This window comes from Miscanthus floridulus, chromosome 14 (genome assembly GCF_019320115.1).
Source record: "Miscanthus floridulus cultivar M001 chromosome 14, ASM1932011v1, whole genome shotgun sequence".
Lineage (NCBI taxonomy): Eukaryota > Viridiplantae > Streptophyta > Magnoliopsida > Poales > Poaceae > Miscanthus > Miscanthus floridulus.
Window position 1 is genome coordinate 65,326,497 of NC_089593.1, and position 27,306 is coordinate 65,353,802.

At 45.2% G+C, this 27,306-nt stretch overlaps 2 pseudogenes; one reads left to right on the plus strand and one right to left on the minus strand.

Annotated features, from left to right (window-relative positions):
* Positions 1–3,328: 3,328 nt before the first annotated feature.
* Positions 3,329–21,270, plus strand: LOC136503605 (putative disease resistance protein RGA4; annotated as a pseudogene).
* LOC136502673 (uncharacterized mitochondrial protein AtMg00810-like) lies at positions 9,885–10,731 on the minus strand (annotated as a pseudogene).
* Positions 21,271–27,306: the final 6,036 nt, after the last annotated feature.

Below are 27,306 nucleotides of genomic sequence, written 5' to 3' on the forward strand. Positions count from 1 at the left end.
TTTGTTGTTTTTTTTTTTAGAGGCTTTTATTGTTTTGTTTTATTGTGTGTTATATATTGTTAGTTTTTTGTTGTTGTTTTTTTTTTTTTTTGTTTTTTTTTTTTTTTTTTTTTTTTTTTTTTTTTTTTTTTTTTTTTTTTTTGTTTTTTTTTTTTTTTTTTTTTTTTTTTTTTTGTTTTTTTTTTTTTTTTTTTTTTTTTTTTTTTTTTTTTTTTTGTTTTTTTTTTTTTTTTTTTGGGTGGGGTGTCTCCTTTTTACGGAGTGTTGAATTGGAACCTTTCCACCTAAGTTCTATGTTCTCGACTCGACTCGACACGGCTGCTGATCGTATTTTTTCTAGATTCATTCTAAGATTTAACGGTGTTGTTCTTTCAGTGGTATGTGACATACTCGTCGACAGCGAGACGCTTGTGGCGACTTCGTCAATCCTGCGTTGTTCTTTCGGTAGTATACGATATTCCAGCCGATAACGAGACGCCTATGGCTGTAGTGGCTTTGTCAATATCGAGATCATCATCTCAAGTCTCAATCTTTCGGAGGTGTTTATTGGGATAATGGGCGAGTCTCAGCCTTCTTCAAAAGTGCTTATAGGGTTAAGAGCATCTCCTGGAGTTTAGTAAACAAGTCCCTATCTTAATTTTTTAGCAAAAAGAAAAAAAAAGTCTCCTCCAACAGTTTGATAAAAAGAGCTCCTTAAAAATAAAAAGTTGTCAAATATTCTTCTCAACTCATAGATTTCCAAAGTCGAGAGAACTCCCTATCTCTCCTCCATGGACCTCATGTGAGAGTTTGTTTTTGCGGTGAGATATATTGTTGGCTTGATCTATTTTGCAGCCACCCATCGGTCCGACCGCCACTGTCCTTCCGCTCCGACGCCGCTGGTACGTAACTGTCCTCCTCCCTTGCAGCCTTGTGTTTCACGGTTGTGTACTTGTCGGTGGCATGGAGCAACAGCCAGATGCATGGCCAGGTGCCCAGGCCATTGCTGAGGCTACTCCGCGGTTGCAGCAGGTGCAGGTCTGTGGTGCCGGTGATGGTCATCGGCGCCCGGCAGAGCACTCACACACGGAGGGACGAAAGGGTGGCGGCAGTGTGCACGAATTAGCTCCAAACCGATCCGAAAATAAATCAGACGTGGACCCTACTTTAGATTTTAGAAAGTTAAAATAGAAAATGTTGGAGAAGGACAAAATATAAGGTTGCTATTTCTTTTATTAACTTGCTAAATCGATTAGTTTAGCAACTAAATTATACCAAACTCCTAGAGATGCTCTAAGGCTAAGGTGTATGCGTATGTTCATAGAGATAATGGGTAAGTTTCAGTCTTTTTAAAGGTGCTCATAAGGGTAAGGGCTAGGTGTGTGCAGGCCCGAGCCCATGGGAGTGCAGCCCGTGCAATTGAATAGGGCCCCCAATTTTCAGGGGTCCATAGTTTCCAGCACTTTGCCTATGAAACCCACTAGTTTTTAGCCCAGACTTCTATTCCGTCCGTCCGTCGCTTCGCTTCCGCTCTTCCGTCTTTTTAGCCGAGACTTGTATCGTCTGATCGTGTCTCCGCTCTTCCGTCTTCCCTATCGCCGACTCGGCAAGAGCACAGGACTTCGGCCGTCGGAGCGAACAGCGGTGCGGAGTTGCTGCAGGTCGGCAAGTCGCCACTTGATCGCTAGGTCCGTAGCCAGCAGGAGTGTAGAGCGACAGCACTCAGGCAGCCATACGTCAAGTCTCCAGGTATACTAATCTGGTTCACTTAATTTTTAATTTTCAATATTTTAATCTATGTTGATGGGTGATGACTAATATAATATTGATCCATCTAGGTGTTCAGTTATCTTTGTTCTGGATTATCCAGTGATGGTCAGATTGAGACAGAAAATATTTATAGTCCTATTTTTTAGGGAGGTAGGCCTCATTTTAGAGTTTTGTACATGGCCTCGATTTTTGCCGGCTCGGCCCTGTGTGTGTGCATGCTTTTATAGAGATGAGACATGCATACATGTACGAGTATCTAGTCTATACTATAATTAAAAAAAAAATTCAAAAATCAAACACTACTACATGACATCTCCCGTGCCCCTTTTTTTAAGAAACGCTAGTATTTGGAGCAGACAGTGATAAGTCCTCCGAGTGTTATCCATCAAAATATATTGTCTGTGCAGGCTCTAGAAAACAACCGTTATGGATGCCTAGAAATTATATAAGAGGGGGCAGCGGTGATACTTTTCTGCTTTTGTAATTTTAATTTCAGTTTTCTTTTTTTAGATTTAACTAGCGAAAATTCTCATGGGTTGCAACGGAATATAAGATTTGTTGTGAGGTGCTCATACCAATGATAATGGACTAGCTATTCTTGTGGACTAGCCAACATATCCATGTGTTGCAGGAACTTAATGCGTGCTGCATGCGAGTTGTTCTAACTCATATAATACGAACACCGATCATGAATCTGGATCATGTACGGGCGATATACGGGAGTGTGGGATGGCAATTTAGAAAGTAAAATAGCGGGACGAAAAAAAGTTTGAGAAGTAAAAAATCGGGTCAGAAAAATTTCTTCATTGTTTAATATATATTATACTAGGTAGAGATGGAGATGGGATTTATAAAAAAAAATATTTATGATACAAATGAGCAGTATGTGAAAATATATTTTATGTTGTATCTAATGAGTCATAACTTGCATTTTTTTCTATAAATTAATTTAATTAAATTTAAAAGCGCTTAGCTTAATATAACTCATGAAATACTCCTGTTAGAGCATCTTTAGAAGTTTGGTATGGTTTACTTACTAAGCTAATAGATCTAGCAAGTTAACAGAAGAAATAGTTTGGTACGATTTTGTGTTAGGAACCCCGAACTATTTCTAACCAATCAAATACTTTTTAGTAGTTTCTTCATCTTACCGCTTTCTCATGTAAAACCTTTTATTTCTTAATTTATTCGTGCGTCCAATTTACTCTAATCTTCTGAGAAAAACGCTCAACGTCCGGACGGGGAGCGAATACGGACTTCCTCTCGACCGAAGAAGCTTACAAGTTAGAGAGGATATTTAGTAAATTTTTATTTTTATTAGGAACTCTTTTATCAAATTGTTTGAGGGCATTTGTATTTTTTATCAAAAATAAAAATAGGGAGAAGCTTACAAGTTAGAGAGGATATTTAGTAACTTTTTATTTTTATTAGGAACTCTTTTACCAAATTGTTTGAGGGCATTTGTATTTTTTATCAAAAATAAGAGTAGGTAGTTGTTTTTTACCAAACTGAATGAAATTGCAGCCTTCCGTTGTGGACTTCCGGCCACGTGCTTGGCTGGCAGCGTCAACCAGACCAACCAGTCCCTGACCCTCGCGCTCGCACGCCACTCCGGTAGCGGACATTGACGCCGGGGCGGGATCGCCAAAAAACCATCCAGCGGCTCGCTGAGGGAAACCAGTAGAGCTTCCCGTCTCCCATCATGTCCCAGCCTGCCAGTCTGAAATCTGCTGACTCCTATACTATGCCTGAATCCGCCATCAACATCGCGACAGAGAGGGCGCTTGGTCCGCCCAGCACCTGTTCGACGAAATGCATGACAGGTTGTTGCGCGCGGTATAGCCGTATAGGAGATTTGGATGCTGCTGCTACCCTTATCCCGACTATATTACAAAAGGGCCCCATGATCGTTTTTTTTTCTCGACGATCAGGCTTAACAGTCCCATGATCGTATTATTTTGTCTCTCTTGGGTTCCTGGTGTAGCCGTGCTGTGCAGGGCAGGTGCACTTCAGCCGTTTCAACACCTGCAGCTTTCTTGATCCCCGTGTCTTTCAAAGTGTGCGTAGTGAGTGAGGATCCATCTTTCTTGGACTCCTGGCACAAGCCTTCTGAAAGTCGCATTACCTTCTTTTCATTATATTATATAATTTAATCTAATCTACTTTGTCCAATGTTCAAATTATGCTTGTTGCTTTCCGTGATTTGATATACTGAAGATTCAAGTGCAGAGTACGCTCCACTCAAGGAAGGTATCGATGCAAAGCCATTCAGCAGGTGGCAAACACCAGCCTTTTAAATATGTAGGAGGGGGAATTAACATCAGGAGCACCAGTCTTCTACAGCACAAGCTCCCACAAACACTGCAGCACCCACCAGCCAGCATCCTTTGTGAATTGTTCTTGCCAGCGGCGGCAAGATGGCGAGCGCCGTTGGCGGGCTGATCGCCGGCAAGCTTGCTGGGCTCGCCTGGGATGAGGCCACCCTGATGTGGACCTTCAAGGACGATGTGGACGGGTTGAAGAGGACCATGGTGAAGCTGCAAGCTTTGATGCACCATGCTCACCGGAGGGAGGGCCAGGATGAAGGAGAGAGACGAGAGATCATGCAGATTTGGATGAAGGATTTCAAGGCTGCTGCCTATGACGTTGAGGACCTTCTAGATGAGTTTGAGGCTATCGAACTCATTAAGCAAGGCCAATCCAAGGTATTGATGCTAAAACTTCGATAATACTTTCAGTCAATTTCCTTTTCGCCCCTTTTTTTCCAAAGCAAGGGGATTATACCATTATTAAAACTCTCGGTCTCATTTACATGATTTTGGCTCATACTTATCAATCTGTTCACTTCCAAATTAACAAGCTTTACAATGGTGCCAAAGAATAGCCGAACAAGTGGAACCTCGCTAATCCTTAGTTTAAAATAAAAATTACAATGTTTTAACACGTTACATCATCATGTGTGGATTTAAAATAGATAGTGAGATCAGGTTTTCCAATATAGCCATAATAACATTTAAACCGGGCCTTATTTTAACTACATTGCAAACTTTGCAGCAAATGATACGATTGGAAGGTCAACTTAATTAGTATACTAGAATTTCACACGAACATACTCTTCTTTGGTTGGATATAAGATTTTATTTAATTTTTTTGTTTCAACTAACTTATTACAAGATAGAAGTTTAGTTTCAATGGTTCATACTACATAGCTGTACCATCAGTTGCGCTTTTTGAACTGTCTATCTTAATTTGAAGCCAAATTCAATGGCTCGGTGCTCGTTGTTGGAAGCCATTGCACTTGTGCTTGTCATATTATAGTGACCAACCAATATATTATAATTTAATTCTCAAACATCATGTAATAGGTTTGCCTTTGCAACTAGTTTTGTTTTGCCCAGCAGCTAATAATCATGAGTATTTTAAAATATACTATAATACTCTTACACAAAATTAAAAAAAAAAGAGTTGTACATGTGTTTTGTTTTGTTTTTCTCTTACAGAAGGACAGGCTTGGTGCACTGGTGAGAGTTGTCTCACTGAGTCACCAGGTCATGGGTTCGTAGTAGCCTCTCCGCAGATTTTGCGGGGGAGGCTTGCCTCGGTTTTTCCCTTCCCCAGACCCCACTCATGTGGGAGCCTCCGGCACTGGGTCTGCCCTTGTTTTTCTCTTACAGATTAAGCTGTTCTTTTCATACTACAATCCACTCCTATTGCGATTTACAATAGCTTACAAAATAAAGAAGGTAAAGGAAGCTTTAACCAACATAGAGAGAGAGGGTCGTCAGACCCTTGGTATGGTGCCCCAAAACACACCAATGTGGGATGAGGTGATGGCTACTAATCAAGCAACCATCGTACCTACCCATGGGGAAATAGACACTAGAATGGTAGGAAGGGACACCGAAAAGGAAAAGATAATGAAGTTACTGAAAAGTGAAGCTGAGGAGGTTATCTCGATTATTCCTATTGTTGGACTCGGTGGCATGGGGAAGACAACACTGGCCCAATCAATTTTTTCAGATGGTAGAACCAAAACCTTTGATGTACGGGTATAGGTCTATGTGTCTAAGAAGTTTGATCTGCAAAGAATTGGAGAAATAATCTTATCAACGGTGAGGAGGAATACTAACAATGAGCCAAGTGAAAGGTACATTCAACCAAAAGATGGTGATCTGCAATCCATTACAGAAATATTGGAAACTATACTCTCCGCCAAAAAATATTTGATAGTTTTGGATGATATGTGGGAGGAAGATGAATATAATTTGAAAAAATTGAAGCAAATGCTACAATATGGAGAGAAGGGAAGCAAGATCATATTAACTACACGAACGCAGCATGTAGTGGATGAGTAGGGTCATGCTCTAGCTGGTCAAGGAAAAAATCGCCTTGTCCAAAAGAGTGACCAAATAAATTTGAGCATGTTATCAGATGATGTCTGTTGGAATGTGATGCAACAAACATCATTCAGTCAAGATGAAGACCTGGGTGGTTTAGAAGCTATTGGGAGACAAATCGTCAAGAAGTGCGCAGGTCTACCACTACTAGCGCGATCTCTTGGATTTTTGTTATCCCAATATAAGTCTACGGAGGCATGGGAAGACATAAGGGACAAGAAGATTATTTTGGGTATGAAGGAAGACAATCAACTGCAAGACCCTTTGGAGCGCCTCATGTTGAGCTATTACTACATGCCGCTCAAATTCAAGTTGTGCTTCACATATTGTGCAGTTTTTCCCAAGGGCTTTGCTATTGCTAGTGACCATCTTCTCCAACAATGGAGGGCTCTTGGGTTTATTCAATCAAGCGATAGCTATCTTTGTGTCAAGTACTTATTGGGGATGTCTTTTCTTCAAATTTCAAAGACTTCTCGGGTTAGTATAATAATCTCTATCCCATTTGTTGGTTGATACAGCATGGTACAATATTACCATGATGTTGTTAAATTCCTAGATTTCCAGCATTTCTATGTTTAGTACTTAGTTACAATTGATTAAAGTAACATGGTATTTTGTCCCACAAAGTTATCACCACGCGTTGTTTGAATAAACCTGATACAAATCCATGATTTGAATACATTTTGACTTTGTACTATTTAACTTTGTTAGCACATATTGGAAAATTGGGGATACTTTGGGATACAGTTTATCAACTTATACTCTTGCAATGTTTAATACTCCCTCCATTCCAAATTGTAAGCCAGTTTAGCTTTTCTGTACATAGCTTTTGCTATACACTTTGATATATATTTTGTCTAGATACATAATAAAATCTTTGTATCTAGAAAAGCCAGAATGCCTTATAGTTTGAAACATAGGGAGTAACTTTTAAAGATAAAATTGTCAAATGTTACTAAATAAATTTAGGTAATCAAAATTTCTGGTCCTTATTTTATGCACTCTCTCTCTCCCCCTCCCCCTCCCCTCTGTCTCTCTACTCCCTATCTCCCTCCCTCTCCCCCCACCTCTCTCCCAGTCCCTCTTTGTCTTCCTCCCTCTCGCTAGCTCCCCCCACCCCTACCCTCTCACTATCATATTTATTAATATTCAAACACAACAAGCATACTTGGTAACACCCCAGGCCCAGGCAACACAAAAATCTTAGGATGTCACTAAACCTTCCTTCTCTCAAGCTGAAGTACAAGACTTAGCAATATAAACACGTAAACAGAGTAAACAGTGGTAGCAACAACAGCAACAAAACTATAATTAATAAAGATCCACCTCAATCCTCAATCGTTATTATTAAACCATGAAGGGTCACCGTGCCAGCCTACTCTAGGTTTAATACAATAGTCCAAAAGCATCATTATTATGACCAAGTGTAAAAAAATGAAGATGTGCTGCTAAACTCCTCCATTCGAGCATTGCATCGAATCAACACATAAAAATATTATGGGGAGTGAGAATAAATTGAGTTAAATACGCTGGTGGCCCTTAAACTCGTGGCTCTATGCCACTTAGGTCCACGAACTCTCAAAATAGAAATTCGCCTCCCTAAACTTGTTAAGTTGTGCATGTCAGGTCCATATCCCTTGGGAGCATGGTGACTAGGATAAAAATTTTATAAAAAACATCCTGCCATGGTCATCTTCTGCCTTAGCACTCCTTCCCCGTCATGCTCAACATGCTGGCCAACGCCCCGCACGCCACGCGGCTGCTGCTCCCGGGGAAGGTGCGCATTCTCACCGCCGGCGCGCCGCCGCTGGCCGCCTGCTGCACCGCACCGAGTCCATCGGCTTCGAGGTCACCCACGGGTACGGGCTGACCGAGATGGCGGTGCTGGTGGTGCGCTGCGCGTGGAAGCGGGAGTGGAACAAGCTGCCCACGTTGGAACGCGCACGGCTCAAGGCGAGGCAGGGCATGCGCACGCCCGGCATGGCCGAGGTCGACATCGTCGATAGCGAGACCGGCTGCAGTGTGCCCCGCGACGGGTCCACCACGTGCGAGATCGTGCTCCGCGGCAGGTTGCGTCATCCTCGGCTACCTCAACGACGAGAAGGCCACCATGGCATGATCATCAGCGGCGGGGAGAACATCAGCAGAGTCGAGGTGGGGTCCGTGCTCTACAACCACCAAGCGGTGAACGAGGCGGGCAGTGGTGGCGAGGCTGGACAAGTTCTGGGGCGAGACGCCATGCGCATTCGTGAGACTCAAAGAGGAGGGGTTGGGGTCAGGGTCCGTGCCGAGCTACCAAAGACCTCCACCGGGAAGATCCAGAAGTACGTGCTCTGGAACCTTGCCAAGGAGATGGGGCCAACCCGCAAGGGCGCCAGCAGCAGCAGCAGGTTGTAGTGCTAGTCATGTGCCATCGTCTTGCTTGGCATGGACATGCCGACATGGGCATGTGCTCTGCTCTGCTGCAGCTTTGCCGTTGCAACATGGCGTTGGCAGACATTCATTTTCTTGAGATCATCAGCAAGCACTCTTACCGATCCTTGGAAAGGATTTCTGATAGTGATACCACTGGTTCCCAGCATGGTGACGCCTGTGGTGTTTGACGCGGAGGTGCTGAACCAGGAGGAGTTCATCCCGTTGCAGACTTGCAGTTCTTGTGGCCCGCTGAGGAGTGGACTCCATGGTCGACCTCAATGCGAGCTTGTCCGTCGCGAGGGGCTCCAGTGCGGCGGAGGCATCCATCCAGCCAATCAGTCAAGCATAGCGGTCCGACCACGCGCATGCCAAAAGCCCATGTCCGCGAGCGTGGCCTCCAGGTACCTCTCCCTCGAGGCGGCGGAACGTGTTGAGCACAAACCCGGAGCCATCAAGGTTTCCAGAGGTAGTTCCGCCAGAGGCCCTCGGAGACATCGGAGAGGTAGTTCCGCCGGAGGGCGAAGGCCGCCAGCAGCTACGTCCAGCCGTAGAAGAAGTCGGGGAGCAGGCGAAGGCGACGATGAGCGCCAAGGGCAGGTGCTTGGTGCTCTCGATGCCCGCGGGCAGGGCGTGGTGGGAGGGGAACGAGAGCGTGAGCGCGCGGACGACGTCGGTGGGGGTGTGCGGCAAGGAGCTGTGGCGGGCGTGGCGACGATGGTCAGGCGGAAGCCGGTGATGTCGAGGAGTGTGAGCATGTGGACTGCGACTGTCTGTGCCCACACGCGTGCGGCGGGCTTGCCTCTTGTACCTCACCGTCGCTGCCGCAGTGCCAACTCTTCAAGGATGGCCATCACGGCGTCCACGTCGTACTCGTACAGCCTCTCCCAAGGGGTGGGTGAGAGCGAATAGGTCTCGGGAAATTGTGATAGATTGATATGGGTATAGGGAGTACATTATATAGGCAAGGATCAGGAAGGGTTTATAGAAACACCCAATCAACGGTGATCCTTGCCTAATCAATAATCATCTACCATAATCCCTAGAGGCAGCACAGCCGATAGGCTTGGGAGCCAGGCCCATGATCAGCCCATAGGCGCCTATTCTAACACGCCCCCGTAGTCGAATCGTCAGCCACTCTGCACGTTTAGACTGGACCTGAACTCCGTGAACACTGAAGAAGGCAGCCTTTGGTGAAGATATCCACATATTGTGAAGAAGTGGGAACATGCAGAACACGAAGATCACCAATGGCGACTCGCTCCCGGACGAAGTGAAGATCAATCTCAATGTGCTTGGTTTGCTGATGTTGTATCGGATTGGAGGTCATGTAGATGGCACTGATGTTGTTGCAATACACCAGTGTGGCACGCCGGAGAGGGGCATACAGCTCTAGAAGAAGCTGGCACAGCCAGGTGGCCTCAGCAACTCCATTGGCCACCGCGCGATACTCGGCTTCAGCACTGGATCTTGACACCGTGTTCTGGCGCTTGGAGGACCAGGAGACAAGATTGTCGCCAAGAAACACAGCATAGCCCGAGGTGGACTTGCGGGTGTCTGGACAACTAGCCCAATCAGCGTCGGTGTAGACGACAAGATCAGCCAAAGTAGACGGTCACAGCAGGAGACCAAGGTGGAGAGTGCCTCAAACATAGCGTAGAATCCGCTTCAGAGCTGCAAGGTGAGGCTCACGAGGGTCGTGCATATGAAGACAGACTTGCTGCACAGCATATGCAATATCCGGTCGGGTGAACGTTAGGTACTATAAGGCTCCAGCGAGGCTGCGAAAGTCTGAAGGGTCAGAGACAGGGGTGCCATCTGCTGCAGCAATCTTCGGATTGGTGTCAACTGGAGTGAAACATGGCTTACACTCTGCCATCCCAGCACGATCAAGAATGTCCAGCATATATTGTCGCTGAGAAAGAAGAAGGCCATCACCACTGCGCTGAACATGCATACCGAGGAAGTAATGCAGTTCACCAAGGTCCTTCATAGCGAACTCCCGCTAAAGGGCTGAGATGATCCGCCAAAGAAGGCCGGTTGAGGAGGCTGTGAGGACGATGTCATCAACATAGAGCAACAGGTAGGCTGTGTCTGATCCGCGCTGGTAAACGAAGAGCGAGGTGTCGGACTTGGCTTCAGCAAACCCAAGGGACAACAAGTGTGTGGCCATGCGACTGTACCATGCACGAGGGGCCTGCTTGAGGCCATATAGTGACTTCTTCAGGTGACAAACATAGTTCGGATGAGCTGGATCTTTGAACCCAGACGACTGCTGACAATAAACTGTCTCTGTTAGGTTGCCATGAAGAAAGGCGTTCTTCACATCAAGCTGGTGGATGGGCCAGCGGCGAGAGAGAGCTAGGGAGAGCACCGTGCGAACAGTAGCAGGCTTCACCACGGGACTGAATGTCTCATCAAAGTCCACACCAGGCCACTGGGTAAAACTGCGGAGAACCTAGCGCGCCTTGTGCCTTTCGAGGGAGCCATCAGACTGAAACTTGTGCTTGAAGATCCACTTGCCGATGACGACGTTGGCCCAAGGGGGTCGAGGCACGAGATTCCAAGTGTGATTCTTCAGCAGGGCACTGTGTTCTTCTTCCATTGCATCTCGCCACATGGGGTCGGCAAGAGCGCTACGGAAGGTCTTCGATATTGGTGACATAGACGTAGCGTGGTACGCAGCAGGCATCCAAAAACCGCTCTTCGAACGTGTGCCCATGGTGTGCCGGTTGGTGACAAGAGGGACAACAACAGCCCCTTTGGGTAGTGGGAGCGGCACAGCTGGTGAAGGCGCAGCTTGGGCGGCTGGTGCAGGTGCAGCCGGGGCGGCAGTGACAGGAGCAGTTAGAGCAGGCTGTGGTCGAGGCCGACGCGTGTAGTGGTAGGCGAAGGCGCGGTCTGGACAAAGAGGTGGGAACCCGGGCGGGGGCCTGCGGGGTGCCTGAGGAGGTGACACCGACACTGTGGAGCCCGCTGTCGGTGCTGGAGACTGCGAGCTCGCGTGAAGTGTTGGCGGGATGTACAGCTAGCGAGGTGGAGCGCCTCCAGTCATGCTGGGCGCGTCCTGAGCTGCGCGTGGCGCGGGAGGGGTCCCTGGCATCTGCAGCGTAGGCGGGATGTAGAGCGCGGGCACCGGGGGATCAGCAGTGTCCGCTGGGGGATCAGTAGCAGCCACCGGAGGCGTCGGGGGCACCCCAGGCATAGTCTCTGAGGGACCGGCAGGGGCGCTAGTGACGTTAGAGGTGCTGGATGGTGTTCCTACAGACAAGGGCACCCCAGGCATAGTCTCTGAGGGACCGATAGGGGCGCTAGTGACGTCAGAGGTGCTGGATGGTGTTCCTACAGACAAAAACTTGTGCAACGGTCCAATAGGAGCGGGCACAGCATCAGTAGCATCAAGAAAATCAAAGTCCGTCGGAATACTAGGGCCATTGCGCTCAGCAAAGGGGAAGGCCATTTCATCGAAGATGACGTGTCGGGAGATGATGACTCTATTGGTGGAGAGGTCAAGGCAGCGATATCCTTTGTGGTGAGCGGAATAGCCTAGGAAGACGCACAAGGCAGACCTAGGAGCGAGTTTATGAGGAGCGGTGGCGGACAGGTTTGGGTAACACTTGCGGCCAAAGACTCATAGGTGATCATACATCGGCGGCGTGCCGTACAGGGCAAGGTGGGGCGTGGAGAACTGTAGAGTCTTGGTGGGCAGTATGTTAAGCAGAAGGGTCGCTGTGGAGAGGGCCTCCGCCCAGTAGGAGGGAGGCATAGACGCCTGAAAGAGCAGTGAGCGAATGACATTATTGATGGAGCGAATAATGCGTTCGGCTTTACCATTTTGAGGTGAGGTGTAGGGGCAGGACATACGAAGATGGATGCCCTGGGTGAGGAAGAAGTGACGGGTGCTAGAGTTGTCAAACTCTTTCCCGTTGTCGCATTGGACAGCCTTGACATGGGCGCCAAATTGGGTGGAGGCGTGGGCGATGAAGTGGGCAAGCATACTGTAAGTGACATATTTGAGGCACAAAGGAAAAGTCCACAAGTAGTGAGTGCAATCATCAAGTATGACCAAATAGTATTTGTAACCAGAAACACTGACAACTGGAGATGTCCATAAGTCACAATGAATAAGATCAAACTTGCTAGACGCACGAGAGGTGGACGACTGAAAGGGCAGACAAACATGATGCCCTAACTAACAAGCGTGACATAGATCTGAACAGTCCTGAATATGACAGGAAACAGTAGATGCAAGCTTCGACAACGCCTCATGACTAGGGTGACCAAGACGTCGATGCCACAGTGGGGAGGGAGCCTTAGTGACAAAGGAGTGTGCTGGAGGTAGGCGCAGTGGATATAGCGGCCCGGAGCCATTGCACCTGACGATCTCGGTCCGAGATGGAAGAACCTTCACAGAACAACCAGCGGGGTCAAACTCAACAGAACGGTTGTTGTCGATAGTGAATTGGCGCATAGAGATGAGATTCTTAATAAGTTGTGGCGACACAAGAACATTATTAAGACATAAAGTAGGGGACAACTCTGTGGAGCTAGTGGCAGTAACAGGAAGCATGGAACCATTACCGACAATAATAGATGAAGGAGTAGGATACCACGGGAATAGAACATGTGAAAGGGAGGAAGACTGAGATGTCATATGTGAAGTAGCACCTGTGTCGAAGTACCACTCATTGGACGAAGGAGGGGTCAGCGACGTCGTGCTGAAGGCGGAGGCGAGGGCCATCTGGTCCCAAGAAGGGAGGCTAGCCACATGATTGTAGTACCCCGGGGCGACCCACTATCCTGAGCCATCAGGGGCAGCGACGGCAGCAGGCTGCTGGTAGGCAATGAGTGCCTGCTGCTGCTGGGCGAGGAGGGCCTGCTGTTGGGCCTCCTGCTGTGCCTGTAGATGAGGAGGCATCGGGATGGGTGCCAGCGGAGGACGAGGACCCCCTGTCCACATCTGAATGGAACCCATCCATGGGTTGTAGACACTGGGCCAGGGGCGACCACCGGTGGCAGGCTACTGGGCGCCAGCCGTCTGTTGCTGCTGCTGCTAGGCGCCAGAGGGAGGGCGGTGGCCTCCAGTGTTGTTGTTGCCACCAGGGCCCCCCTTTCCATCGCCGCCGCGCCTGCTGCAACGATTGCCGTTGGAGGACTTAGGGCCGCCAGTGCCCCCAGAGCCCGTGTTGGACGTAGGTGAGGCAGCACTGGAGGAGCCTGCTGCTGTGGTGGATGCAGCGAGAGCAGTGGCAGGGGACTCCTTGTTCTCCAATGTGAGTTCCTCGAGGATGAGGTCATCATGAGCCTCCAGGAAGGTGGGGAAGGGCCGGCTGCGGCGTAGGAGGGCCCCGATGTGGCTGAAGCGCTCGTTGAGGCCACGGATCACGTTAAGGACGAGGGTGCGGTCGGTGATCACTTCGCCAAGAGCCGTGAGGTCGTCAGCCATCTTCTTCAGTCAGCGGCAGTAGTCGGTGACGGAGAGGTCGCCCTGGATGAAGTTGCGAAACCGTGTCTCAAGGTGGATGGAGCGAGCCTCCCGGTTGCTGAGGAACTAGGACTCGACGGCGAGCTAGGCATGCCGGGTAGTGGAGCCCTGGGTGGAGATGATCTCGGCAAGGTCATTGGTGAGCGTGGCGACGATCCAGGACTTGACGACGCAGTCCATCCGAGCCCAGTCAAGGGAGATCGGGGCTGGAGGTTCCTCGTGGACGTGGTCCTAAAGAGAGAACTTGCCGAGGATGAGCAGGAACTGATCGTGCCAGCCGTTGAAGTTGCCGGAGTTGACGTCGAGGACGGTGGTGACGTGGTTCCGGATGTTGTTGACGGCGACGGCCTGGGAGTACAGTTGCAGCAGTGCCATGGCCTCATGGAGGAGCATGGCTGAGGCGAGGTCGGGAGGAGACGTCGAAGATGTGCTGGAGGAGGCACTGCCAGGTGTATCGGGGGCGGCGACGACGGCGGCGGCCGCGCGCTCCTTGGCTGCGCGCGCCAGGGCTTCACTGGCATGGGCAGCAGCCGCGTCGCGATCTTTGACGATGGCTGCAGCCTCCTCCTCAGCCTGGGTAGCGCGAGCCAGGGCGGCCTGGCGCTCCTTGTCGAGAAGTTGGGCGCCAGCGGCGGCGTCGTTCGCCTTCTCCTTGGCCTAGCGTGCCGCGATCTCGTCAGTGGTGACATCCCCAGACCTAGGAGAGGGCGGAGAAGTGGAAGACATGGCGCTGCACGGTAGAGGCCGGCGCGCAGGGGTGTGCAGCGGAAGGGAAGATCTAAACCTAGGCGGCTGATACCATGAGAGTGAATAGGTCTCGGGAAATTGTGATAGATTGATATGGGTACAGGTAGTACATTATATAGGCAAGGATCAGGAATGGTTTATAGAAACACCCAATCAACGGTGATCCTTGTCTAATCAATAATCATCTACCATAATCCCTAGAGGCAGCCCAGCCGATAGGCTTGGGCGTCAGGCCCATGACCAACCCATAGGCGCCTATTCTAATAGTGGGGAAGGACTGCTAAGGTAGAAGTTGACCATGGCAGGGTGTTTTTTATAAAATGTTATCTTAGTCAGCATGCTCCCAAAAGGTACAGGCCTACCATGCACAACTTAATAAGTTTAGGGAGGTGAATTTCGATTTTGAGAGTTCGTGAACCTAAGTGGCACAGAGCCATAAGTTTATGGGCCGTCAGTGTATTTAACTCGAATAAATTCAACAAGCACACTACTTCAACAGATACTTAAACTACAAGTTTAAGTGAAATTTTAAGAACATCATAAAATGCAAGTATATCTTCCAATGAGCAACAGTTGACTTCATAAATCTTTAAAAAATGCTTCGTGGTATGTATGCATGCACTTCGTCACCCTAACCCATCGTCGGGCAACGTAAGAGTGTGCATCGCACCTCTCCTTGGGCAATGTAGGATGTTGTACCTGTACGATCGTGTTCCAAAGTATACACAATTTAACTTCCATGCAAATGTATGCATAAATGCAATAGTATGTAATGATCTTCATATACACCACATACCTTTGATAATATCGTCTCAGCTTTGACCCTAATATTATATGTATCGTAAAAGAACAAAAAGCAATAGTAAATAAACTTCATGTTGATCAAGCCGATATCATAACAAGTAAATTAGAGTTGGTGTGTTTCTGAACTGTAAAGGTGGAAGTAGTAAAATAACATGCCAAAGCATGTAGCAAAACCATTGCTACATCTACTTGCACCAAATGATGAAGCGCACAAGAAAAATTACTAAGCATGATCCGAAGTACCACAACTTGATTATTAACCACAAACTCAGTACACACTTGTAAACACAAGTAGGACCAAAGTGATCCCACGTCCCAACCCAATCACATACTCAAAATAGCGAACATTGCGCTCTGCCAGTTGTAGCAGGACTACTTCTTTTGCTCATACTCCCTCCGTATCTGAATAAATCAATTCCTAGAGTTGTCCTAAGTCAAACTTTTTTAAGTTTGATGGAATTTATATGAAAGAGCACCAAGATTTATGACACCAAATTAATATCATTAGATCAATGTTTTTTTAAGGCGCTAGGTGGTTTCTAGGCGGTGACCTATCGCCTAGCGCCTAGGCGTTTTCTAGGTGTTTTGACATTTTTTTTTTTGTATCTCAACATATATAGCTAAAAAAATAGAAGTTCTAGGGACTAGAATGTAAGAAATCAGTAAAGGAAATCATAGCAAGAAAATTTGCAGAATTTTTTACAAAGTGGAGGGGCAAGTCGCAAAATCGCTCTGTCTTATCCACATCTCATCTGCAGCCCGAGCAATGCGTCTTCTTTCTCGGGACCTTCTTCTCCCTTCTTTCCCGTGACCTCTCTCTCTCGTGGAGGCCGGCTGCAGGCAGGTAGGCCGCAGGCTCAGCCTTCGTGCGTTGCCGCAGCTTCGCCTCGCGCCCCCACGCCATCACGACCCAAGGCCTGCCTTTCCTTTCTACTCCCTTCCCCTCTCCTTCAAACGGATGCGCATCTGATGGGATTGGGAGGAGGGAGGCCCGGAGGAAGCGGCCCGGCAATGGATCCGGCGGCGCAGCTCCCTCCCTCGGGCGGGGATCTGGTGGCACGGCGCCTATTCTCCGCTTATCCCCCTAGGCGAGGCGTTACCCCTCCGCCCAGCGCTGAAGCGCGCCTAGGCGAGCGCGGAATCGCGCCTTGTTTTTCATTGCATTAGATACACTATGAAATATATTTTCATATTTTGTCCATTTGGTGTCATAATATTTTTATATTTTTCTATAAATTTTGTCAAACTTAAAAATGTATGACTTAAGACAACTCTAGAAATTAATTTATCGAGGGACAGAGGAAGTACCTATTAAATCATAATAGGTATTAAAAAATAAATATATATATATATGGACGAAGGCAGTAGACACGTTTTACTTACTAACTTCTTTATTTTTTTCATCCTCATTCACACCGTTTCTCCTTTCCATAGTACTTCTATGTGTATTTAAATATGTTTCGATGGAACCTTAGCTGAAGCTACATGTTTCGCATGAAAATCAATATGCTCACTGGTTTTGCATGGTGACACGTCATGTATGTATACATTGAGTTTTTTTAATATTAATTAACAATGGCGCAATGGGAAATTTAGATGCATATAGATGTGCTTTGTGATTTTTTTTATAATATCGTAGGTAGGAAATTTAGATGCAAACTTTGATACCTAATCTTTGGCCGGATATTTGTTCTTTTTTGTTTGGATTTAGAATTTGTCTCTTTTTCTATCACGTTCTGTGGAGGCTCTAACACAAGATGTTGCACGGATTATGGAGAAGTTGCCATCGCTGCTGCATGGATGGAGAACAGGACGTGTGTCAAAAAAACTGCAAATTTGTTGTAGGACACTCTTCAATGGCGGTATTTGCTGATGGACACTACTCAATTATGTCTTTGCTGGAAGACACTTTTCAATTATGGTAATTAGCTCCTAGACACTATATTTATTAAAATAATATTATCTAGGAGCAGGTGGAAGAGAGAAGTTAAAAATGACCATAATGTCCTTGATTATTACAGTACAAGCTTTTATAGTTATCTGAAAAATTCATAACTTTTGTATACGAAGTCGGATGAAGACGAACTTTATATCAAAATTTTTCAATAAGATCTACAGTTTTGTAATTCATAACTTTTTGATTGAAAATTATTTAAAGTATGAAAATTTATTTTTAAATTCTCATATTTTGAAATTTAAATTTAGAATATTTGAAGTCATTAAGAATCCTAAATATTCATTTTATTAATTATATTTTTTTAATTTAAAATTTAAATTTTCTAACGTTTGTGGCATAGATCGTGTCAACGTTCGAAGTCATTTGGAATTTCTAAACTTTAACTTTCAAAATCTATGAAAATAAAATAGATATTTAGGACTCTAAATGATTTCAGATTAAAATTTTATCAACTACAAAGTTATATCATATTAATAACTCTAACTTTTGTATATTTTATGTCAACATTTGAGGTCATTCGTTAATTTTAAAATGTTGAATTTCAAAATCTGATAATTAAAAAAGAAGTTTTGACAATTTAAATAGTTTTAAATAAAAAACTTGTCAACTACAAAGTTGTAGATATCATTGAGCTCTATTGTTTTGATATAAAGTTTGTCTTCATCCGACTTTATATACAAAGGTTATGATTTTTTTTAAAATAACTATAAAAGGTTATACTGGAATAGTCAAGGGCATTTTGGTCACTTTTAACTTCTCTCTATCCACTCCTAGATAATATTATTTTAATAGACATATTGTCCAGGAGCCTATTACCGCAATTGAACAATGTCTTCTAGAGCAAAGATAATATTGAGTAGTGTCCATCAGCAAATAGCCAAATACTGCCATTGAAGAGTGTTCTACATCAAATTTACCCATGAAAAAACATCTTTAACAGCCTCTCCAAAACCCATTCTCTGTAACCTTATTTAGAGAGCCATCCATGATAAGACAAGTTGCCTCTACATTTCTTTCCTCTCCAAACACCTCTCTATATCCCCCACTATACTTTAACAGGATGGCATTGGGCTTGGCAACTAAGCTGCAAACCCTGAGACAAATCTCAGCTCGTGCAAGGGTACAATTAGAGCAAACTTATGTACCCAAATGATTGAAACCAGTGGCCCTCACCTCATTGAATTTTCACCTTGGAAATGTGAATCATTGCCCTAGTGACTTGGCTCGGCATAGAACGACGGAGGGACAGTGTAGTAGTTCTGTGAGCGGATTTGATTTTGTTAAAAAAGATATATAAACTATGGCTTTGATTTCACTACTAACGGTACTAACTACTCATTTATCTGCAGGGTGATCCAGAGGATGCTGAAGCTCCCATCATGGTGACCATGCATGATTTGGTGTATGATCTTGCAACCATAATACTTGGTCAAGAGATAATTGCTCTAAATGATTCGGAACAAATGACTCGGAGTAGACTCGAGAGGCATTATTGCCGACATATGAAGTTGAACAATTATCAGAACCAGTCCAATGGTTTCAAATTTCCCAACAAAATTAGATCTGTCCATTTTACAGAGTGCAGCAGATTGCAGCTTCAAGACAAGTCATTCTCTAAATGCAAGTATCTGCGTGTCTTGGACATAAGTGAATGTTCCTTACAAGGGGAATTTGTCCTGAGCAACATATCACTACCATCCTCCATTCATCATCTGATCCTGTACTTTTCATGTGCATTCACTGATTATTTATCCATTGCAAGACCACTGTTCACAGCTAGTACCTCGACGCCTCGGGCTTGCCAATCACATCACTTCCAAAATCCTTGCATAAACTTCAGAATGTGCAGACACTTATTCTGTCCAACTGCGCACTTGAAACCTTTGCCTGACAATATTGGTAGCCTTCTTAACCTTTGTTATTTGGACCTATCTGGAAATAGCAGCCTCAATAAGTTACCCGTATCATTTGGGGAGCTCTCTGCACTCTGGTTCCTCAACCTATCAGCATGCTCTAAACTTTATGAGTTACGTGAGTCAATTGACAAGCTTATTTGTTTACGGCACCTAGACATGTCAGGTTGTAATGCGCTCCAAAAGCTCCCTAATAAGTTCGGTAGCCTTCCAAAACTCTTGTTCCTGAACTTGTCCAGCTGTTCCAAACTAGTTAAACTGCCTGACAGTATCAACCTAAAGTCTTTAGAGCATCTAAACCTATCAAGTTGCCATCAATTACAAAGCCTACTACGCAATTTTGGCAATCTTGACAAGCTCAAGTTCTTAAACCTCTCTGACTGCTACAAGGTGCATGTGTTACCAGAGTCCTTTTGCCGGCTTAAGCATTTGAAAGACCTTGATCTTTCAGACTGTCATGATCTGAATGGGCTCCCTGAATGCTTCGGTAACCTTTCTGAGCTTCAGACTCTGAATGTAACAAGTTGTTCTAAGCTACAATCGTTGCCTGAGTCATTTGGAGATCTGTCAAAGTTGAAGCATCTCGATTTATCATATTGTGTAAGGCTTGAAAATCTCCCGTCCTCGTTTTGTAGCTTGAAGCTTCAAGTACTGTACATGAAGTTTTTGTATAATCTCAAAGAGTTGCCACCTGGTATTGCCAATATGACACTACCTACTGTACATGATGTGCACAAGGTGGATTATGGACGGCATAGCAGTATAGTGAACATTGGGAAATTAGCTTGTCACTACCTAACATCAATCACCTTGATAGAGTCGAGCATCCGGAAGATGCAGAGAGAGCTAAACTGCGATCCAGACCTCCGGAAGCTAAGGCTTTCCTGGAATCACGCAGATAGAACTCTTATTTGGAATCGTGCAGATAGGACAGAGAACAAGAAAGACGTAGAGGTGTTGGAGAACCTAATACCTCCTAGAACTCTTGAAGGATTCGAACTAGAAGGGTACAGGAGCACAAACTTCCCTAACTGGATGCTTGAGATCTCCTATGTTCCGTATCTCACCACCATCAAACTCATAAATTTAGCATGTGGTTCTCTTCCTCCACTTGTGATGCTGCCGAATCTCAGGCTATTGCTTATTAAGGAAATTCCCAACATCATGAAAATTGGAAAGGAATTCTATGGAGGGGAAGGAGCATGCAAAAGGTTGAGAGTTATTGAATTAGTGTCATTAAAAAACTTGGAGTGGTGGACAACACGGTCAGGTGAAGAAGAGGATGAGTTTTTAATCCCTAATTTGCACTGGTTGCATGTAGCCAACTGCCCAAAGTTGAAGTTCCAGCCATATCCCCCCAAAAGTATGTATTGCCACTTGTTCGAGAGTGATGAGGTGCTACCACCAGTGCATGGGTTTGGGAGGCTTTCATCTTCCACTCTTCCTTTTGAACCCAGAATCACAAGCTCGAGTTTTACTGCTGACAAGTGGGGGGGTCGGCTTCAGCACCTTTCCACACTCGAGGAATTGACTGTCCATGCCTACGGCAGGTCATTATCATCCTCGCCGGAGGCCACTCCATCTTTCCACTCTCTCAGAAGACTAAAATTGTCGCTACCCAGTCTGGAGATACTGCCGGAATGGCTGGGGCAGCTCATTACCCTTGAAGAATTAAGCATCTGGTCCTCGCCGAACCTGACATCTTTGCCTCAAAGCATACCGAACCTTACCGCCTTGAAGAGACTGACCATTATGTCCTGTCCAAGACTGGTCGAGAGGTGCGAGGGGGAGGATGCCCAACAGTGACGAAGCCTAAAAAAAATTTAGGAGGGGCTAAACAAAAGAATATAGCCTTTTTTATCTTCTCTTAACCTTAGCCTCTCCTACCTAATACATGTATGTATAAAATTTTAAGAAATGACTTAGGGAAACTCCACGTGTTCAGGATGGGTAGGGGGGCTGAAGCCCCCCTAGCCCCACCGCTGGCTTCGTGGCTGATGCCCACAAGATTTCTCTCATCCCAGATGTAGGCCCTGTTTGGTTCTTTAGGCGTCTCCTAAAATTCTTGTCACATCGAATGTTCGGACACATGCATGGAGTATTAAATATAGACTAATTATGAAACTAATTGCACAACTTGCGACTAATTTGCGAGACGAATCTTTTAAGCCTAATTAGTTCATGATTTGACAACATGGTGCTACAGTAAACATGTGCTAATAATTAGTTAATGATAGCTTAATTAGCCTCCATCTATGTAATTGGTTTTGTAATTAATCTATATTTAATGCTCCTTATTAGCATCTAAATATTCGATGTGATATGAATTTTAGGAGCGACTAAAGAACCAAACACCCCCGTAGCGTTGGGTCGCACAAGACTTGTGCTGGGACAACCTGTCGGAGACTAAGAGGTAAGAAACCTTCCAAAAGCCTAGTAAATCTCTGATTTGTACATGTAGCTATGTATTGCTTCATTTTGGTGGTCTTGGAATTGGAAGGTTAAAAATAAATAATATTGCTTCCCAAACAGAGGTAGGGTACGAGATACAGTAAGACCTAGCAGAGGAACCTGAACTGATGAACCCATGGAGGCCCTACTAGTTGGTGGACAAGCAGAGGCACGGAGGAGGCCAATCACAGCACGCTGGTATAGTATATGGAGGTGAATCAACTTCGTCATGGTGGTACAGAGGTGAATCAACTTCTTCAGATACAATTTTGCACTGTTATTAGTTGGATGTCAAGTTCACGCTTGTTGCCCTGCCTGTGGTATTCTTTGGGCACTAATACTGTGTTGTGGGTCAATGGATCCTACGACCTCTCGGTATATATACATGGCTTAGTTTGTTGAGTTGTTTTTTTTAAGGATCTGGAGGGGCCAAGGCGCCTGCAGTAATTTATAATAAAAAAGGAAGAAGTTGTTCTCAACTTGTTCCAAGTTTCTGCACTTAGTCTTGTCGTTAAAAAGTTATACTATTGCTTGTAGGTGGTATCAAAATGAGTTGAACAAACTAGGTGTGTGATGTATGATATGCTCCATATCACTCAATTTAGGAGGCCACTATGCAATATTTTGTCGAAATAATGAAGGCAAGAAACAATCATCGAGACAGTTATCAGGCTTAGTGCTTATAGGCCTGACATTTTTTTTTTTTTTGGAAAGCAGGCCTGACATGGATTGATAATCGAAACAACTATTTATGGACCAGTAACTGGCAAGGACAAGAAGAAGAGAGGCGCAAAGAAGACTGTTGCATCTGCATCGGTTGGTCTATTCCAGAAGTGGCTAAACATTTTGTTTCACTGTGAGTCAAGTATGCACCGACCTGTTCAGTGTCTTCTCTGTGCCATTATAAAGATGCAGATGCAGTTATCTAATGCACTATCAATGAGATCCAGTAACTGATCAAGCTACCTTATTAGGATGAATGGATGATGCCATTTTTCGCATTTTTAGTGCAGACTGTTGGTGTGAGATAAAAAAGGTGATCACATCACATCACATCATTATTATAATGCAGATAAATATGAGGAAGCTCATCTAGCACTTGTACGTCTTAAGTCTTGGCACATATTATTTAACTACAATAGTCTCAACCATTTGATGTCTCCAGATCAGGATTAGTTTAATACGTAGGTTACATAGAAAAGACAAAGGCAGCAAAACAAACTCCATATCAATGTAACAATGTCAGCAAAAATTAACAGCGTTCATGTAACCACGTGTACATATTTTCTATGCATTTACGGTGTTCGATATGAATAATAATAAGACTGAAGTAGGAAGAGGGAAAATGGGTAAGTCTTACACGCAGATTATTTACCTTGAAGATAGTATGCGAATCAGAGTCTGGTCACCTCGATATGGGTGCTACGAGTTCCATTGCAAAAAGAAGAAGAAGAAGAAAAACCTTAGCTCACTAGAGCATTATATTAAGAGTCTGTTCGCTGGTTGGTTTCCGAGTTGATAAGTCTGACTGGTGTTGGTTTGTTGTGAGAGGAAAACATTGTTGGCTGGTTGATAAGCCCTGGCTGAAACCAACAAGCGAACATGCTGTAACATTACAACTCTTACTCATCATGGAGCTGTCTTTGTGAATCAGGTTACCTATCGGCCAAGGCACGGCGGCGGTGCGGTGGATCAGAGGAGGCGATGGACATGGATGATCTCATCTCCGAGTTCCAGGGCGCAACGTAGCCGGTGGGAAGAATCTCTCGAGTTGAGGCGATGCTTCAAAAATGACTTGCCGATAGATGTAATGGAGGTGTGCTTCTCGGCGGCGTGTTAGTTCGTTCCATCTTGATTGATATATATATACTATATATGGGAAATGCTTCTCTGTGTAGGAGCACTTGAATCCCACGACAAATCTGCAAGAAAGTAGTACTAAGTATCGATTTGTCTTAGATCCATGCATGCTTGTGGCTGTCCTAAAACGAGTCCAATCGTACATTGGCATGCATCTCTGTGTCATGCATATATATTGTTGGGTTGCTCTGCGCTCGTAAAGCAATCGAGGCACTCGGTGATTAATTAAATGGAATGGAATATAAAGTTGATTTGCCTAATCTGCGAATAAACGTTTGTTTCTGGTGCTGATCGGCCTCAAATCTGGGCGAGGTGAGGGCAAAATGAACTATGATGCTATAAGACTGGGAACTCTTTTTAATTTTAATTAATTCTTCAGCAGGGGCACGCCCCTCCTGTTTCACTCAAAAAAAAAAATGATGACGGCTGCGCTGCAAACCTAGGGCTTGTTTCTTTGATAGAGTTTCATCAGTGAAAAAAGTGAATCTGAATCCTAGATTCACCTAGATCCACAGTTGAATAGCTCCACCATAGATATAGGATTCGTCAAAGCGTCTGGTACAGCTCCATCTCCATCTCTATCTCACTTCTACCTAGGCCCCACGCGTCATGGGGCATAATTCAAAAATGCAAAAAAAAAACGGCCTTTCTTCCTCCTTGACGAAATCGCACAGAGGTGGCCGGAGGCGCGGCGGCTCCCGCAACTGGCGGCGCGAGGCTTAGGGCCACGCTGGACACGGCGCGGGCATCCTTCAGTCCCGTGCGCCATGGACGTGTACCGAAGAAGAAAGCAACTTTTGCAGCTGGGGCGGCGCAGGAGAGAGCTAAACCGAGAGATAATCCAGACATCCGGGAGCTAAGGCTTTCCTGGGAACATGCTGATAGGACAGAGAACAAGAGAGATCCACAGGTGTTGGAGAACCTTATTCCTCCTCGGACTCTGGTAGGATTCACACTAAGAGGGTATATGGGCACAAACTTCCCTAACTGGATGCTTGAGATCTCCTCCTATCTTCCGTATCTCACCACCACCAAACTCATACATTTAGCATGTGATGCTCTTCCTCCACTTGGGATGCTGCCGAATCTCAGGCTGTTGCGTATTCAGGAAATTCCCAACATCAAGAAAATCGGAAAGGAATTCTATGGAGAGGAAGGAGCATGCAAAAGGTGTTGGAATGATCTTCCAGCCGGCTTATTGGGCCTTGGTCACGTGCCCTGATCGGAGGCGCTCAACCCTACATGGTTGGTGGACCCCGTCGCACTGTGCTATATAAAGTGGTGGGGGCCGGCGGCTCATGGTACGAGGTTCACCGTGAGCCACTCCGCCCCACCAACAAACCCTAAGTCCGATCTTGAAGAGGGTGCGCAGCCAGCGGCGGGAAGTTGCCACCGTCATCACCGTCGGCCTCACTGCAACCCCACCGCGTCGCCGGACTTCACCAACTCTTCTCCGACCATCGCTGCCTGTGCGCAGAACGTCACCGACCGAACGAGATGGCCGGATCCTCCTCGACGGCGCCCTCCGATGGTCTGTACACTCCCATCCACTCTCTCTCTCTCTATCACTCTGTAGTACGGTTCATTAGGTTTTCTACTTGTTTCTCCTAAATAAAAAGAATAACCCGACTAGATGCTACTCTAGGTGATTTCTGGAGATTAACATTAGTATCGGACGCCTGTCTAGTTCGTAGATAAAAACAGAACGGAAATATCCTGAACCGAACCACATCGTTTTCTATATTTAATCCGATCGAATCCGCATTTTCTTGTCCAATTTTATCGTTTTTGCTTTCGCATTTCAGATGTTTCATATTTCAAATGTAAAAGTAGAAAACGGTTTAGACATTTTTCGACCGTTTTCTACTTTTCTACTTTTAATTTGAAATATTCCGAATTGAAAATTCGGTTTAAACCGAATTTGGCCAACTGCACAGGTCATACAGCCCAATTACAGGTTGTTCACTACGCAGCTGCGTTCTTTCTACTGGTGGCCAGCTACCCTCTCTTATAGACGGCGCCCAGTCTCATCTCTCTTCACCTCACGAGATGATGCTAAATGTCTGGAAACCAGCAGCATCTACACGAAAGCCCACCTGGGCCATAGCCTATCAAGATCATCGGTTTAACCCCCACCTGCAAAGTCAATCATTTGATAGTTTTTACATCAACCGAATAAATCTTTGTTACTCAAAAGAAAAATCTGAATAAATCTTTAAAATAAAATACTACATCTATTCTAAAAAGATTAATAAAATTATTCGAACTCAGTTCGAGTTCATGTTTCTATAATATGCACTTGTTAATTATTATATGCACTAGAACTTGATCATGTATGCACTTAGTCATGCACTTGGTCTACGGGCCGGTATTCCGTATTGAGTTTTTGTATATCGACCGTGCTTGACATAAATTCGCTCAAATTGGTTCGTTTTTGAAATTCTCGATAATTCGTAAGTTCGCGTTCGTTTTCGTGTCCGGTTTTACCGTTTTTGCTTTCGTTTTCGTATTTCAAATGTAAAAGTAGAAAACAATTTAGGAGTTTTTCGACCGTTTCCGACCGTTTTCATCCTTACCCGTGGCTGGATGGGGTTTTGTTTCCCCATGGCGCGCGCTCGTCCGTCCGATCTGGATGGACGACGCTGATAGAGGCGGGGCGGTGCCGCGGCTAGCTAGGCCTCTTTCCCGGTCTAGGCCCAGGTTACGGCCTGGGCGCGGGGAGAAGCGGCGCGCGAGCTAGGCCATGCTCCGTGCTGGGCTACGTTGCCGAGGCCTTTGGGCCGAAATGCATGTGCACAGTAAAAATTTTATTCAGTTTTTTCCTTTTCCAGAAACTGATTTGATTCATATTTGATGAATTTGAATTGAATTTGATGATAATTTATGTACAAAATTTATCCAACGATATTTTTTGTTCAGTAAATAGTAAAGTTGCTTCTAGAAAATATTATCATGAGAATTTTATTCAAAGTTTCCACTGCGTATTTAAAGTTGTTGTTTTCATTATTAAATTTGAACCAACAGAAGAATTTAATTTTGAAAAATAGACATATTATCAGATTATTATAATATTGTTATTATTCTGATCAACGTTGATTAATGATAATATTATAATGTTATTATGGTTTTTTGTCAAACATTAATTCTATTTCTGCCCAACGATGATGTAGAATTAATATAAAAGGATAAATTGTATGTTTTAATTTTGACCATAGTTGGAACTAAAACATGCAATTGTTGTTATTATATTATGTTCTTATTTTAAAGAGAAATTGTGTTTTCAGGAGGATACTCCTTAATGGCTTATATTATATCAAAGGTATCTCAACTCTCAAAGGGGATAACTATATTGAATGAAAGAAAAAGATCGACCTGGTCTTCATTTTGGCTTAGGTTGACTGAGTAGTCACCACACCGTGTCCCAAAGAACCTGTGGCACCGGTGAGGGAGATTGATGAGACTGATGCTGCATGGCAGAACAGAGAGCGGGACTTTGCTCCCGTAAAGATGTCTTTTGACCTCGAACATAGA